The sequence below is a fragment of the Ovis aries genome, chromosome 26 (genome assembly GCF_016772045.2).
Source record: "Ovis aries strain OAR_USU_Benz2616 breed Rambouillet chromosome 26, ARS-UI_Ramb_v3.0, whole genome shotgun sequence".
Lineage (NCBI taxonomy): Eukaryota > Metazoa > Chordata > Mammalia > Artiodactyla > Bovidae > Ovis > Ovis aries.
Window position 1 is genome coordinate 32016791 of NC_056079.1, and position 17525 is coordinate 32034315.

Here is a 17525-nt window from a genome sequence, read left to right on the forward strand (position 1 = left end):
GGGCTCCCCCCACCCTGCCTGGGCTCCAGACACCAGCTCTGTGGAGCCCCTCGGTCTGGGTCTGAGCCTCACCACCTTCCCTCCTGGACATGCATTGCAGCCAAGTTCAGAGCTCACCCCAGCTGTCGGGACACACTGTCACTCCAGCTGTTACTGAGCAATGGATTCCTGTTGCCAAGATATGGATTTGGTTTTAATAACAGTTAGTGCAAACACTGTAAATTTACTGCTGCGAGAGAGAGTTTTTGAAAACGTCCACTCTGGCTATAATTTTTCAGCCGCGCCAGCTGTTTGCGCTCAGCTCATACCTGACATGGTGCTTTGAAATAGCAATCACTGTATTTATAAGAAGGCGAGGACCCATAAATATGTCACAAGTGGAATATACAACGCCATATTTCACCATTTTCTATTTTAAAATTGTGAGTTATGGCTGCAGAAATGCACGCCCATTAAAGGTGATATGATGTATTTTCTGCCCTGTTCAGGAGTCCATCCATCATCGAGACAATAAAGAAAACCGCACTTACTTTTTTCCTGTCGTCTGTAATTTATGATCCCCAAAAAGCTGTAACCTTTTGGCAGGCTTTGCAGAAACCACTGCACTGTTAGCAACTAAATAACCTTTTATAAGGTTTTAAATGTGTTGCTACAGTCTCAATGCACTTGCTGTATTGATCCAGAAGATCTTGAGGAGGGGGAGAAAAAGGGAGTGGGAGGAATGGAGGAAGATGATCTATAACCAGATCGATAAAGGCATATAGATTGTTGAAAGATGCTTCTAATGATTTTTGCCAGCCATCATCTTTCAGCATGCCACGCCCTATCTCTTAGGCTTCGGTCTTGGCTAGAATTGATTGACCTTGCTTTTTCCTCCCTCTCCTCCCTCATTCCAGCTGAGCAGCCAGACAAGGGAGAAGCAGAATGCATTGGCCTCCACAGGCTATTTGCAGGAAAGCTCTGAGAATCGCACGGCTGGAAGGGGTCATCAAGGCTATTTCAGGGCCCAGATGAGGAAACTGAGGCCAGCCAAGCAGCCATGACGCGCACAAGGTCACGTGGCATTGGAGGAGCAGAGCTTTAAGGTGGATTTCTGGTTTTCTGTCCACCCTTTCCCCAAATCTTCCATCCGCTGGAGGTCTCCTGTTTGCCCCAAGGAAGAGGTTGTGCCTAGAACAGGTGAACGCATTTCTGTTGAGCTCTGCAAAGCCAATAAATCTGCCTGACGGTGAGGTGGAGCGCGAAGACAGCGAGCTTGGGAATCAGACAGAACCGAGCTGAATCCAGACCCCACCTCTCACTTCCATGGGCAGTCACCAGCCTATCTAGGTCTCTGCTACGCCTCCTGCAAGATGGCAATATAATCCACCTAAAGGTGGTGGGAAAGATTGGATCTGATGTCTGGACAACACTGAGCTCAATGCCTGTAAGTGACAAGGGAACAGTGAAAGTGACTGAGTCCCTGTCCTGCCCTGTTCAGCCCTCCTCCCATCACCAGGATTTTCGTGGCTCTCCTCCCACCCTCTTTGGCCCACCTTATTCTCCAGGACAACAGCAATGGAAACCCTCCCAAAAGAGCCAGCTAAGGGAGAAAGTTGGACGCCGTTTTCAACTGCAAAATCTGTGGTGCAGAGGCATTACCTTAATTGTCAACGATGAAAGCAGCAGAGGTGAAAATGATTACTTTCCTCTCCTGAACACAAATGGAGCCAGGCTCCTGGAGCTCCGAGACCACGCCTGGTCAGTTCCCTCTAGAGGGACCCACAGGAGGCCATGGGTAATGGAGCTTTTCACACTATATTCTTGGTAGGGAACATTTGCTGGGGGAAAAAAAGTCCTTGTGAAGCAACCGGACTGTGGTGCAGTGGATGTGTCTCAGGGGACCCTCTTTCCAGACAGCCCTGCATTCTCAAAAGCAATGCTTTCAGCTCCAGGAACACACTGCTTGGGAGCAGAAGTGGACAAATGACCTGCAGGACAAATCCGGCCATGGCCTGAGTCTGTAAATAAATTCCATTAGAACACAGCCACACCCATGCGATTATGTATTGTCAAAGGCTGCCGTCAGCTACAACTGCAGACATGAATACAGAGGTCCCTCAGGGTCCAACAGGCATTGGCTCCAGGGTCCCCACTCATGTCCCTTATATAAAATGATGTAGCATTTGCATGGAACCTACACAATCCTCTCAAAGACTTTAAATCATCTCTAGATTACTTATAACACTTGATGTGATGTAAATGCTATGTAAATAGATGCCTGTGTGTGGCAAATTCAAGTTTTGCTTTTTAGAACTCTCTGGAACCTTTTTTCCAAGTATTTTCCATCTCCAAAGATGCTGAACCCAATGGATAAGGAGGGCCAACTGTAGTTTCGATGGAAACCAGAAGACCCACCAAGTCTAAGGCAGTTACCAGGGTAGTAACCAGGGACTACTGCCTGGTAGTCCAGCAGTTAAGCCTCCAGGCTTCCACTGCAGGGGATGTAGGTTCCATCCCTGGTCAGGAAACTAGGATCCCGCAAACCTCGTGGCAAGGCCAAAAAAAGAAAGAACATTTACAAAATAAAACAGCTGCTAGCTCTTTCCCCAAAAAAGTTGCAAACCCCTGCTCTAAAGTCCACCCAGCTGTGCCACAAGCCAGAGGGGCATCCCAGCAGCAGGTGGTCTATAAATATGTGTGTGGTGATTTATAGTTTACAAAGTACTCTCAGGAACGTGATCTTAAGTGAACCTCCCAAGCAAGGAGATGGGAGATTCTGATTATTCCTGTGTTACAGAGAACTTCACTGAGACTCAGAGTCCAAGCACTTGCCTCTCCAGATAGTCCAAGGCGGAGCTAAGCCCTGAAGGCAGGCAGAGTGTCCTGAGAGGCCCAGCCTCCCCACCACCCCATCCAAACCAGGAAACCTCATGTCCTTTGTGTGCCCTTCCCACACCCCTCTGGTGCCCCAGCCAACCAGCTGGCGACTTGGGATGTCACTTAGCTGCTCTGGTTCTTAGTTTCCTTGCATCCAAAATGAAGTCATGAAAACACTCACTTTGAGGAATGCTAAGGGGCTTTTCCCCTGGAGAAGGAAATGGCAACCCACTCCAGTATTCTTGCCTGGAGAATCCCATGGACAGAGGAGCCTGGCGGGCTACATTCCATGGGGTCTCAAAGAGTCAGACACGACTGAAGTGACTTAGCACAAAGGGCTCTTCCATGTTGCAAGTACCCTACAAAGCATTTCCTGGAGGAGGCGGGACCCACTTCCTTGGCCCAGTCTGAACCACCTGTGGACAGGCCATAAGAGAAGCTAGTGAGGCAGACCGGAGGGTAGGAAGGAGAAGCCTTCCTCTGTGGACTGGGCACCCTAAAGCCCACATGGGCCCCTGGACCCCACAGGCCATGTCAGAGGATGGAGACAGTAAGAGTGGGCCCAGAGAGGCTGCCGGCACACTCAGGACTCCACCCTGGCTCTGGACAGAGCTCATCCCCAAGGCTGGAAAAGCCCAGGCTGCCCTTCTGTGGAGGAAGGGTGAGTCAGGGTGGGGAATAACAGGGATAAGAGAGGTCACCCCTTTGTCACATGCCCTGCCATCTCTCTGTGTCCAAGTCTCTCTCTCTCTCTCTTCCTGCTCTCTCCCAGAGCACCTCCCCCAAATCATTATTAACATTGTAAATAAAAAGCGAGAGGCAAGTTATTAAATGTAAAATATGCGGAGTTCCTCCCAGAACTCTCCGGGCAGTTCATAAACGTGACGGCTTAATTTTGCCGCCGATCCAGGCAGCTGATGAAGCATCGCCGGCTCCTGGGCTAATTGAAGCTGTTAACGAAGAGGAGGAGAGATGATCGCAGGCGCCCCCATCCTGCCCGCGGGGAGCAGCGGGGCTGCCGGGGGCCCGAACCACGGTCCGCATCTCCACCCTGTCTCAGCGGCCACCGCGCCGGGCCCCCACCCCCGGAATCCTCCTGAGCGAGCTCGCTCCCTGTATCCACAGCTCTGCAGCTCAGCCGAGCTCCCAGAGCCTGCATCTGGAGTCACTTTAAAAGCCGCAAGAGGTCCCCAAGTCTCCCCACGGAGAAAAGTGGTTTCAAACACAGATTGGGGTAGAGTCTGCACAGGGTTAGTCTTCCCATAATCTGAAGAATTCTGGCTCTCAGAGACCCTGGCCCTCAAACCTCAGGCGGAGTGGAAGCAACCCAGATGTCCATCAATGGAAGAATGGACAAACAAGCGCTGGCATGTTTATACAAAGGAATATCATTCCGGCACAGGAAACAAAATAAAGCACTGCCACCTGCCACAACGTGGATAATCCTTGAACATATTATGCTGAGTGAAATAAGGCAGGCACAAAGGTTACTTATGGTATGGCTCCATTCTATGACATATCCAGAATAGGTAATTCACAGAGACAGAAAGTAAATGGGTGAGCAGGGCCTGGGGAAGGGGAAGACGGGAAGTGGCTGCTTCTTGGGGCAGGTTTCATTTGGGGTGGTAGAAACATTTGGGAGTAGATAGGAATGGTAGTCACACAACATTGTGAATTACTAAATGCTACAGAATCGTTCACCTTATATGTATGTGTGCATGCGTGCTCAGTCATGTCCGACTCTTTGCAACCCCATGGGCTGTAGCCCACCAGGCTCCTCTGTCCATGGGATTCTCCAGGCAAGAAGACTGGAGTGGATTGCCATTTCCTTCTCCAGGGGCTCTTCCCAACCTAGGGACTGAACTCGTGTTTCCTGCATTGGCAGGCAGCTTCTTTACCCCTGACCCACCTGGGAATCCCTATGTTTATCTGTATTTTACCTCAATGAGGCCGATTTTAACTTCACACTCATCCAACTGGTTCCTCTTCAAGGGCTTTTGACTCCTTGATCTGAGCACTTGGTCAAGCCCTAACTCCACGTTCCTGGCTCCTGTATGACAAGGGGTGACCATAGGCCTCCAGCCTCTTCTTCAACCAACCCAAGTATCAAAAACAACTGCTCACCTTTTACCCCTGTTGAGGTTTGTGGGCCAGAACAAGAGAGCCTGTGGTAGGGACAGCTCAGTATAGAAGAGATAACTAAGCCTTTGAAGTTAGGAGAACTTTACTGCAGTCCTGATTCTGCCATGGTATAGATGTGAGATCTTGGATGGATTCCCTTAAATTCTCAGATCCTCAGTTTCCTCATCTGTCACACAGGGATGGCCACATCAGCCTTGCTTTCTTCATAGATTTGTTATAAGCCTCAAAGGAGACACTTTGTGTTATTATTATTATTATTGGTACCTGTTTAAAAACTCACTGACTCGATGGACATGAGTTTGAGTGAGCTCTGGGAGCTGATGATGGACAGGGAAGCCTGGTGTGCTGCAGTCCATGGAGTTGCAAAGAGTCAGACACAACTGAGCGACTGAACTGAACTGAACTTTAAAAACTAGTGTATTGCACTCAACATCACTAGTCAACAGAAATGCAAGTCAAAACTACAATGAAATATCACTTCACACCTGTCAGAATGGCTATCATTAAAAAGAATACAAATAACAAATGTTAGTAAGGATCTCAAGAAAAATAAACCCTTGTACCCTGATGTTGGGAATGTAAATTGGTGCAGTCACTATGGAAAACCGTATGGAGGTTCCTCAAAAAATGAAAATTAGAACTATCATATGATCCAGCAATCCCACTTCTGGATATATATTTGAAGAAAAGAAAATTCCCAATTGAAGAGATACACCCTCCCAGTGTTCATAGCAGCATTATTTACACTAGTCACAATATGGAAGCAAGTTGTGTCCACCAATGAATGAATGATAAAGAAGATATGGTATAGGGAATTCCCTGGATATTCAGTGGTTAGGATACAGTACTTTCACTGCTGGGGCCCAGCTTTGATCTTTGGTCAGGAAACTAAGATCCTGCAAGCTGTGAGGCCAAAAAAAAAAAAGAAAAGAAAAAGTTATAGTGTGTGTGTATACACCTACAATAGAATATTACTCAGCCATAAAAATGAATGAGATTTTGCATCTGCAATATAGATGGACCTAGAATGTATTGCTTAGTGAAATAAGCCAGACAGAGAAAGACAAATACTGTATGTTATCACATACACACGAAATCTAAAAAAATAAATGAATGAATACAACAGAACAGAAACAGATTCACAGATACAAAGAACAAACTAGTGGTTACCAGTGGAGAGGAGAATGAGGGGAGGGGCATGATAGGGTATGAGATTAAGAGGTACAAACCACTCTGTATAAAATAAATAAGCTACAAGGATATATTGTAACAGCATAGGAAAGTATAGGCGATATTTTATAACTTTACTTTGGGTATAATCTATAAATATTGAATCACTATGGTATACACTTGAAACTAATACAATATTGTAAATCAGCTATACCTCAATAAAAAAAAATAAAGTGTATTAACCAACAAGTATTTATTAAGCAACTGCTCCATTCCTAACTGTGTGCCAAGCTGTGTGCAGGAAGCAGGGGAAGGGAATCAGACGGAGACCAGGCATAAGAGATCATCCCTGCCCTCCAGGTTAGAAAGGCCAAACCAATACAAATGAAGCCACTGGAAAGCAAAGAGCAGCTTTGTACAGTCAGTACTGATATGCTGCTGGAGGAAACACCGTGAGTTCCTGACACCGAGAGCCCAAGGCCCCAGGTTCTAGGCATGATCGTGGCCAAGTCAGTGAACCATTTGAAAGGCACCTAAATATTTTATTTTTAATATTTTGACTTTCGTTTTCTTGCTTTCCTTTTCTTGGTCACACGACTCAGCTTGTGGGATCTTATTTCCCCAACCAAGGATGAAACCCACATCCCCCAGCAGAGGAAGCCCAGAGTCTTAACCACTGAACTGCCAGGGAAGTCCCTAGTTCTCTGACTTTCAAGAGAAAAGGTTCACTTTAAGTTCCTCAGAGATCCTTCCTGGCTTTAAAAATCTGATACTAAGCAAAATTAAAACACAAACCAGGAAAATTATTTGTCGTAGATATGTTAGAAGATGGATATTCTTAACATGTAAAGGGGCTTTGAAAATTCGATAGGAAAAAGATGAATATCCCAAAGGGAAAAAGAATTGGTAAACAACACAGGTTTTTGTACAAAAACTTCACTACTAATTATAATAAAGAAAAATTGGAAATATTCTAAATCCAAAGCAAAGTAGAAAATTTTTTATTTTCACCATGGCACAATCACATTATATAGTCATTGATAATCCATTTTTTGTAATATTCAATGACAAAGTGTTTGTAATAAAAGAGGAAAAAAGAATGAAAACTTTCAGAATTCCAGTTTTATGTCTTGTTTATCCAGAAAAAAAAGACACTATATGCATTCAAAAGTTAACAGTAGTTATCTCTGAGTATAGGTTAATAATTTTATTTCTTTTTTATTCTTTTATGTTTTTCTGAATTTCTATAATGAGCACATTATTTTCTAATTTAGAAAAAATATGTATAATCTATGATGCAACAGAACAGCAAATTCAGGGTTTTACATTCAGCTCCATTAAAATTTCATTCTAGCACCAAAGTGATAAAACCTTCACTAAAATAAATTTTTGAACGTTATTAAAAATGGCCTTTATTATTTTGCAACTGTTTCTCTACAACAGCATCTGTCTCACTCAGTGGTTGATTAGCCTACCTAAATTCTCAACTAGTCATAAAATGTCTTGAGGACAGGAATCTAGTCAAATTTATTCCTGGCACCAAATACCATAATAGGTGTTCAGGAGATGTTGGTTGAAACAAAGGCAAGAATTGAGAGCTCATAATTCTGAAAGAAATTGACCAAGGGGCAATAGAAAGTGAGGTGGAGGGCCTTGAAGGATGGCTTGTTGTTGATTCAGTTGCTAAGTCGTTTCTGACTCTTTCGCGACTCCATGGACTGTAGGCCTCCAGGTACCTCTGTTCATGGGATTTCCCAGGCAAGAATACCAGAGTGGACTGTCTTTAAATTCATCCATCTGTACAGTGAATGTGCCGGGTCCATAGGGCTGTGCTGACACTGAAGATCCTGAGTTAGATGGGATCCAGAGCCTTGAAGCTTAGGGATAGAGGAAGACATACCAAAAGCTGGTGGCGACAGAATAACAGAACTGAAACAGAGCACAAAGGAAGAAGCTGTTCGTCCTTCTGATGCTGGAAGGCAGGAAGAGAAGCAAGGAGAAGGTGCAGGACCGCGAGGACAGTCTTAGAGGGACGCAGAGAGGGAAGGCAGTGATTGGAACCAAGGCTGGGATTCAGGGGAGAGAGGTGGGCTTGGAAAACAACACTCAAGGACATCAAGGGACTCTGCATCCTCCCCCATCACCCACATGCACACAAAGCTCACATGTGGGGAGCCAGGGTGCTCGGAATAGGCCCGCCTTTTCAGGAGGGCTCATCCTACACCTAGACCCAGTGGGTGTCCCAGCAGCTGAGCCATTGCACCCTCCCTGTGACCAAGGTCTTGAGCCTCAGCATCCAGCTCTGCAGGGGTCCTGTCTCCCCATAAGTCAGCTGGGGTACCTGCCCAGCTCTATGTTGTTCAGTTGCTCAGTTGCGTCTGACTCTTTGCCACCCCATAGTTGCAGCATGCCAAGCTTCTCTGTCCTTTACCATCTCCCAGAGCTTGCTCAAACTCATGTCCATTGAGTCGGTGATGCCTTCCAACTATCTTGTCCTCTATCGCCTTCTTCTCCTCCTGCCTTCAATCCTTCCCAGCACCAGGGTCTTTTCCAATGAACTGGCTCTTCACATCAGGTAGCCAAAGTATTGGAGCTTCAGCTTCAGCATGAGTCCTTCCAATGAATATTCAGGGTTGATTTCTTTTAGGATGGACTGGTTTGATCTCCTTGCAGTCCAAGGGACTCTCAAGAGTCTTCTCCAGCACCGCAGTTTGAAAGCATCAGTTCTTCGGCACTCAGTCTTCTTTATGGTCCAACTTTCACATCTATACATGACTAGTGGAAAAACCATAGCTTTTTTTACTATACAGCTCTATGTGGGATATTATTTTAACCTTGAGAAGAGGCAGTTCTGAAACTGGGGAGCCCATAACCATGCCATCTGCATCACAATTCCATCACCTCTTGGTTATAAAGTACGAGTCTCTTTTCTTGCATGACTGCCCGGAGTTTAATGGGATGACCCTCCCCAATAAGCTGGTGAACATTTCCCAGGGAATGCCCAGAAAACACACACAGTCTACAGCATACAGGGAAGCGTTTGTTGTTTTTTATTTCCATCCAGGAAATGCCAGGATTTCCCTCGGGGTCGTCGTTGCCTGCTCTGATCTGGAATGCATTATTTGAACGCGGGCAAATGTAAATTAACGTCGTCTTCAAACTGAGCTTCTCAGCTAGGTAACAAAACGTTGACATCAGTCTGAAAGTCAAATTAGGCTCTGCGTGATGTGGTGTGACCTGAGGTGTTGACACCCTGGCCGGGTGCCTTTTGAGTTTCGGGAAAGCTCGTGATTGGGAACAGAGCTCATGACTTCAGCTGGTTCCCAGAACGCCCCTGGACAGCGAAGAACCCCTGGTGAGCAAATCCGGGATGTTGCTTCAGCCTTTTCCAGGAAATGCGCACGATACATTCATCCTTCACCCCGTTACCGGGTCCCTACGATGCATCTGACGCTGTGATGGGTACTCAGGGGCAGCGGGTGACCTCCAGCAGACGTAGACCCAGCCAACAAAATCTCCCCCAGACCACCGCCTCTAGTTCCCACCCCAGAGCTCTCCTCCCTTTCCTGTCAGGTTGGTTTTACCTCATGCTTTCCTTTCCTCACCTTCCAATCACCCCTCCGTCCACTGCAGGCCCCCTCTGGCCCCACCTCTCTGTGGAAACCTCTTCTACTGAGGACACTAGAAGTTTCCTCACTGTCCACCCAAGGATGGGGCGCATTCCTCCCATGCATGCGTGCAAGTGTGCTAAGTCACTTCAGTCACGTCTGACTCTTTGCAACCCTATGGATGGTCTCCCACCAGGCTTCTCTGCCCATGGGATTCTCCAGGCAGGAATACTGGAGTGGGTTGCATGCTCTTCTCCAAGGGATCTTCCCAACCCAGGGATTGAACCCACATCTCCTAGGATTGAACCCCATCCTGCATTTCAGGCAGGTTCTTAACCACTAGTGGCACCTGGGAAGCCCTCCTTCCCCCCAACTTCTTTCCAATGTTCACACACAAAGTTGATGCATCACTCCTTTCTGAAATTCTCCTCCCTCTTGACTGTCACTATTTCCTTATGGTTTTCACAAACATTTCTGACAGATAATTCTCCTTAGAGCCCTCAAAAATAGATAACGGATGAGAACCCACTGTACAGCGCAGGGAACTCTATTCAGTTCTCTGTGGTGACCTAAATGGAAAAGAAATCCAAAAAGAGGGGATATATGTATACATATAGCTGTACACTTTGCTGTACAGCAGAAACTAGCAGAAAATTGTAAAGCAACTGTGCTCTAATAAAAACTTAAAAAAAAAAAAGATCATGTCATCTGGGAAAAAAGTGCTCCCAGCCCTCCCTATTTCCTACAACTACAGAATCCAAGCTTCTTGGCATGAAAGATGTCTTGGGATTTAGGCCCTGACAGCCTCTCCAGATTCACCTCCCCACCACTCACTGCCTCTCCCCACACCTAATGCCACAGCAACTCAAAACCATGTGTGAGATCCCTTGAAGACCATGTTACCTCCCATGTGTGCTGTGTGAATGCTCTTCCCTGGAATACCTTTCTCCAGCCCACCTGGTCATCCACCTGGCGAGCCTGGACGCTTTTTCAGAAACTGGTCAGTTGTCACTCTCTTGGTGAGGTCTTCTCTGATCAGCTCAGTCCTACTTATTCCAAAAAGAGCCATCTACCCCTCCTCTGGACTACCCTTACTGTCTACACTCAGCTCCACTGTCACACGGACCACACTGTCTTCTCAGGGTGCCCTAGGGCACAGTTCAGACCTTGGCAGGGCATCCCTTCTGAGCTGCTGGCAGCCATCTGGGAGGAGCTGATCCACATGGATCACTTTGCCCTCTTTTCAACTCAGGAACACCACAACCAGGAAAGAGATCTGATCGCTGGGCACTCAGGTGGCGTTTCCAGGCTCTGCATGGAGGCTGAATTAAGGACAGAGCAGAGGGCTGCACCAGAGCTCGTCTAGAGGGGGCTCAGGGTCCTCTCAGTCCAGCCCCAGCCTCTTTGAGCAGCACAAGAGGGGACCACAAGGTCCAGGAAAAAGACAGGAATGCCCAGGAAGTGAGTTAGTGAGTTGGCGTGGAGTAAGCCCCAGCCCTGCAGTATCTGAGCGAGAGTGGTGAGTGTGGGTCACAGATTTCTCTGATGGGGTGTCACAGGCCTGTCCACAAGAGGGAAGGCTGAACCTCCTGTTGGCTGAGTTATACCGGAGGGCCCATGGTTTTTTTCTTAGTGACAATTTTGGTGTTTTGTTTTGTTTTGTTTTACACTGCCATGAGATAAAGAGAACAGCTTCTGTTTCGCAGTTTTCACGGTAATATCATGTGCATTTGAGAGTCGGGGCATGTGTCCTGCTGCTGTAATTTTTTTCCCATCTGGAAAGATGGAGGGGCGGGTGTTCACGCTCCCTGCGACCGTGGCCTTCCCAATGTTGTGGTTTGGCCGCTTGCTCTCTCACACACCTCCTAGCCCACTGAGGGCAATAAATCATTCCCTTGGGGTGGGTACCATTAAAAACAAAAGGCCCCTGGGTACAGAAGAATAGACCCCCTTGCCTTGGCCCTGCTAACACATCTTCTTCCAAACCTCCTTGAGAAGGAGAACCTTGAGTTCTGAGAAGAGGCCTGGCTGACTCAAGACACGAAGAAGGGCTTTCTGAAAATGTCACGAGAAGTGGGGGTGGGTGGAAGACAAACGCAGGAGTCCAGTGCATAATGGTGTGTTTTAAACCACATGCCTTTTTCCAGACTGGGTTATTAAATTAATTCAGAACTTATGCTCACACTTAAAAGATCTCTCTCATATTTTATGAACACGATGATCTCAGAGTAATTTGCACTGGAAATGTGTCATATTAAATCAGGGGCACTAATAAACTTTATGACTTAAACTCCACATGGATCAGACGTGGCAGATAAACCATCCTACTTTTGCACTCACGTTCATGCCATTGAAATATGGCTCCTCCTATAGGAAACCATAAATAAGCTTGATAACATTCCTTCTGCCCCACCATAAACGCACCCATCGGTTGGAGGCATCACCTGTCTGTCCTGCTCCTCCACTCCAAAGCGTGTGATGCTGGTGGAACGGGTTGACCAGGCAGAGATATTTCTTTGGGATTTTAAAGCAATTTGACTCCCATGGCCTTATGAGCTTCCATTCACACTGGCACGGCCTTTGTGCTGGACTGTGTATAACTGCTCAGGAGTGTTTTACAGGTACAAGTGTTGTATAAAAACTCCTGGATGGTGAGTTATGATATCTGAGCACTTCTGGTTCTGCTTCTGGCTGGCTCTGTGATCTGAGCACAAGTCAGACAGGATGGTCTAACAGAAAGAGTCCAGGCATGTGAATCAAAGGTTTATTTCCACTTAACAGATGTGTTTTTTTTGAAAACTTCATGTGATCCAGGCCCTGTGCAAGTCCCTAGAAATAGAAGAGTGAATAAGATTCTATTAGAACCCCAGCAAAATTATTGGGGAAGCTAAATTAAATTATCCGGGCTTCCCTGGTGGCTCAGAGTTAAATAATCTGCCTGCCAATAGAAGAGATGTAAGAGACACAGGCTCCACCCCTGGGTCAGGAAGATCCCCTGGAGAAGGACATGGCAACCCACTCCCATATTTTTGCCTGGGAAATCCCATGGACAGAGGAGCCTGGTGGGCTGCAGTCCATGGAGTGGCAAGAGTTAGACATGACATGACTTAGCAACTAAACAACAACAAATTACTATAGAATACATAAAGATCTGTACAAATTTATATAAATACTTTGCAATTTTGTTTGTTTTAAATTTTATTGAAATACAGTTAATAGTTTTAGGTGTACAGCAAAATGATTTTGTTATACATAATAAATATGGCACCCCACTCCAGTACTCCTGCCTGGAAAATCCCATGGACGGAGGAGCCTGGAAGGCTGCAGTCCATGGGGTCGCTGAGGGTCGCACATGACTGATCGATTTCACTTTCATTTTTCACTTTCATGCATTGGAGAAGGAAATGACAACCCACTCCAGTGTTCTTGCCTGGAGAATCCCAGGGATGGGGGAGCCTAGTGGGCTGCCGTGTATGGGGTCACACAGAGTCGGACATGACTGAAGTGACTTAGTAGCAGCAATAAATATATATTCTTTTTTAGATTCTTTTTCATGAGTTTTTAAACTCATATAAATAAGTGTCTGAGACTAGACAAGAAAATTCAGAAGAATGAGGAGGGACTCATCTCACTAGATATTTAAATACAAAATCAATATATTCAAAGTGGTGTGGTACTGCCAAGCTTTCACACAAACTTCCAGCCAACAAACCTGAGGGTGTGGGAGTCAGGGTGAAAAGAAGGGAAATGACTGGAAGCCTGTATTGGGAACACATGGACGTCCCAGGACTCTGCACCAAGGTGAATAGCCAAGCATCTGCCTTCCCTGCTACTTAAGGAAGCTAACAGTCTTTCTCCGAAAAAAATTAAACTAAGGAGATTACAAATTCACATCAAAGGACAAGAGCTAGACAAATGGTGAAAATAAGAAAATTCTATGAAAGTCGACTGTTTATATATGAAGGACCGTCCACCCATTCCTGCTCTATTTCAAAAGTGCAAGCAGCCAAGTACAACCTCACACACATCAACAGAATTCTGAGGCAAGAGACTGGATGTTACTTCTCTGGTAAGGAAAAAAAAAAAAAGACTTCTACATACTGACAATAAAAGAATGCTGTAGAAAAGGTCACTGGCAACCCAATCCTCCTCCCCCTCATCACAAACAACTCCAATTAAACAGGGACAGAGAGCTAAGGATCATCAGACCCCTAAGGAAATCCTTTCAGCAGAAGATGCAACAGAAAGGAAAATAATTTGGAAGGAAAATAGACAAGGCAATAATATTCTCAGAAAGAAAAGATTATTTTTCATCCATAAAGCAGAAGCAAGATGTTATTAAAAAGGTATTAGTGCTATTAATGCACAGCTTGAAAGCAGGAAAGAGCTCTTAAAATTAAAACTGATCATCAAAATAACATTATTCAAAAGGATTAAAATTATAAAGTAAAGAAGTCTCCCATAAATTATAACTAAATGGCAATAAAGTAGAAAATAGAAGCAGAAAAGATACAAATACTTGTAAATCCAAAGAATAAGAATCCAAATAATAAGAATTTCATAGAATAGAAGGGAAAATTCATGGGAAAGAAATTATGAATGGAAAAATTAAATAAAATTTCCTAGAACTAGAGAACATGAGAATTATCCGAGTGACTAGCATAGTGAATGAAAAAAAATTCACATCTAAGAACACCACTGTGAAATTTCAAACATTAACAATAAAGAGATAATCCATTAAAAGTCCATGGGTCAAGGTGGGGTTGGAGGGAGCAGATGCATATAAAGAATGGGTTGAATTTCTCAAAAGAAATCCTAGATGTCAAATGATAGTGGATCAATGTCTTAAAAGTTATGAAAGGAATGCAAAAATCCATTGCATTACCATACACTATCATAAACAATCTAAAAAAGAAATGAAAACAATTCCATTTACAATAACATTAAACATAATAAAATACTTAGGAATAAGCTTAACCAGAAGGCAAAATGCTTGTACACTAAACACTACAAAACATTACTAAAAACAATTAGAGAAGACACAGAATTGGGCAGATATGCCTGTTTGTAGACAGTATTGGTAAGATGTCAATACTACTCAGAGCCATCTACAGATTTAGGACAGTCTATTGAAATCCCAAAAATGTTTCTGCAGAAATGGAAAACTTCATCTTATAGTCATGTAGAATCTTAGGGGAACTTGAAAAGCCAAAACAATCTTGTAAAAGGATAACAAAGTTGGAGGAGGTCTCACACATCCTGATTTCAACACATACGACAAAGCTATGATAGTCAAAACAGTGTGGCACTAACATAAAGACAGAAAACTAGACCAGTGGAATAGAACAGAGAGCGCAGAAATAAACCCTAGCATATGGGAAAATGATTTACAACAAAGATGCCAAGACCACTCAACAGTTTTCAGCAAATATTTCTGGGAACATAGCCATGTGCAAGAAAATGAAGTTGGACCCTTACGTTACACCATATAGCAAAACTAATTCAAATAGATGAAAGACCTATGTGAAAAAACTAAAAATATAAAACTCTTAGAAGAAAACACAGAGGGAAAACTTCATGACACTGGATTTGGCAATGATTTCTTGGCTATAACATCAGAAACACAGGCAACAAAAGAAAAAATTGAGAAGTTGGACTTTATCAAAATTAAATTTCTGTGAATCAAAGAACACTATCAACAGAGTGAAAAGAAAACCTATGGAAATATTTGCAAGTCATACATCTGACAAAGGATTGATATTCAGAATATATGAAAAATTTCTACAAGTCAACAACAAAGAAACCAACACTCCAATTAAAAAGTTGGCAAAGGTCTTGAATAGACACTTCTCCAAAGAAGATATACAAGCGGCGAATAAGCATTTGAAAAGATGTTCAATATCATTAGAGAAATGCAAATCAAAACCCCAATGAGAAACCACTTCACACTCATTAGGATGGCCTGTATAAAATAAATTTTTAAAAAGCAGAAAATAAAAAAGTGTTGGCAAGGACGTAGAGAAATTGGAACCTTTGTGCATTGCTGATGGGAACGTGAAATGGGGCAGCTGCTATTTGGAAAAAAAAAAAGGTGGCAATTTGGCAATTCCTCAAAAAATTCAATAGAATTACAATGTGATATAGTAATTCCACTTCTAGAGATACACTCAACGGAAGTGAAGGCAGGGACCCAAAGAGATATTTGTGCACCCATGTTCACAGCAGCATTATTCACTACAGCTAAAAGGTGGAAATGACCCAACTGTCTATCAGCAGACGAACAGATAAACAAAATGTGGTATAGCCATATAACAAAATCCTATCTATAAATTCTGCAATAAAAAGGAATGAAGTATTGTTACCTGCAAAAATATGGATGGATCTCAAAAAATATATGTTAAAGAAGCCAACAGAAAAGAATAAATATTATATGATCTCATTTGTAAGACAGTTCTAAAGAGGGTAAATCTCTGGAAACAGAAGGTAGTTGAGTGGTTGCCCAGGACTAAGGCCGGGAGTCGAGATGCGCTTTAAATGGGTGCCAAGAGACTCTGGGGTATGCCCCACAGTGTGATGCTGGGGTGAGAGAAATGTTCTAGAACTGGATTGTCATGAAGGTTGCACAATAAATTTACTAAACTCACCAAAGTGTACACTTAACAAGCGGTGAATTATACCTCAATAAATCTATTTTATATATTTATAAAAAACAAAAACTGGTGTCATCACTCCTCCCCACACTTACCGTATTACCCAAAGAGCTTTGTTCTGAAATCCTGAAAGTGAACAGGGGACACCGGCAAAATGAAAAAGATGAAATTGTCCGCTGAAGCACTTCCTGACACCGGGAGAAAGACTTGCAGTCTTCACAAGCTGCTTGGTCACAGTCAACGGAGACGGAGAAGCGAGGTGGGACCAGAGTTCCTCTTCCTGCAAAGGGAAAATCACAGGCAGCAATGCCTTGTGAAACTGACAGGCAGTGTGTCCCAACGTCCCATTGGAGCATCAGAACCCTGGAAAGAGGGACTGTGTTTCTCCCCAGTCTCCGAGACGGAGGGAAGAGTTATTACTATCAGGTGTTTGGAGGAAAGGAGCAGGGCTGGATCTGTGTGTGTGTGTGTGTGTGTGTGTGTGTGTGTGTGTGTGTGTGCGTGTGTACATGCATGCACCGGTACACAGTTAAACCCCTACACAGACACAGACTCATTTGTAAGCACAATATAAAATACAAAGTTTCATCATCAGAATCATATCACAATTATTTTACACACTTTTGATTATAGGGAAATGATAAGGCAGTACACTCAAACACTACTCTTGGTTGGTTGCCCATTTTTAAGTAGGAAATGAAAAAGCTTTAAAAAAATAATCTCTTTTTACACAGGTTGGTCCTCATACAAATTGGCAGGCAGCATCTGCAGAAAGAAAGTCTCTATCTGGAAAGGTAAATGCTTAATTCAAGCTTCTGTGTAGTGAAATTACTTCGAAACAAGATTTTAAATGATAAAAGCAGTTTACGGAGTTCTGTGGGGTTTTTTTGGCCACACCTTGCATAGCATGGCGGGGGGCGGGGTAGTCCCCTGGCCAGGGAATGAACTCATGGCCCCTGTAATGGAAGCTTAGAGTCCTAACCACTGGACTACTAGGGAATTCCCAGATAAAATCAGTCTACAATGTTAATTTCAAAATGCACACTGTTCTTGAAAGAATGGACTAGAAAACAAGGAAACAAAAACAGTTGCATTG

The 17525-nt window shown here is 44.2% G+C and overlaps 1 long non-coding RNA gene across 2 annotated transcripts in view; it reads right to left on the reverse strand.

Moving 5' to 3' along the window:
* LOC132658701 (uncharacterized) overlaps positions 1-16668 on the reverse strand; it is a 54038-nt gene extending 37370 nt beyond the window's left edge. For both annotated transcript variants that reach the window (XR_009598641.1, XR_009598640.1), the window contains exon 1: positions 16525-16668. This is a non-coding gene — a long non-coding RNA (uncharacterized LOC132658701). The remainder of the gene's footprint in view (positions 1-16524) is intronic.
* Positions 16669-17525: the final 857 nt, after the last annotated feature.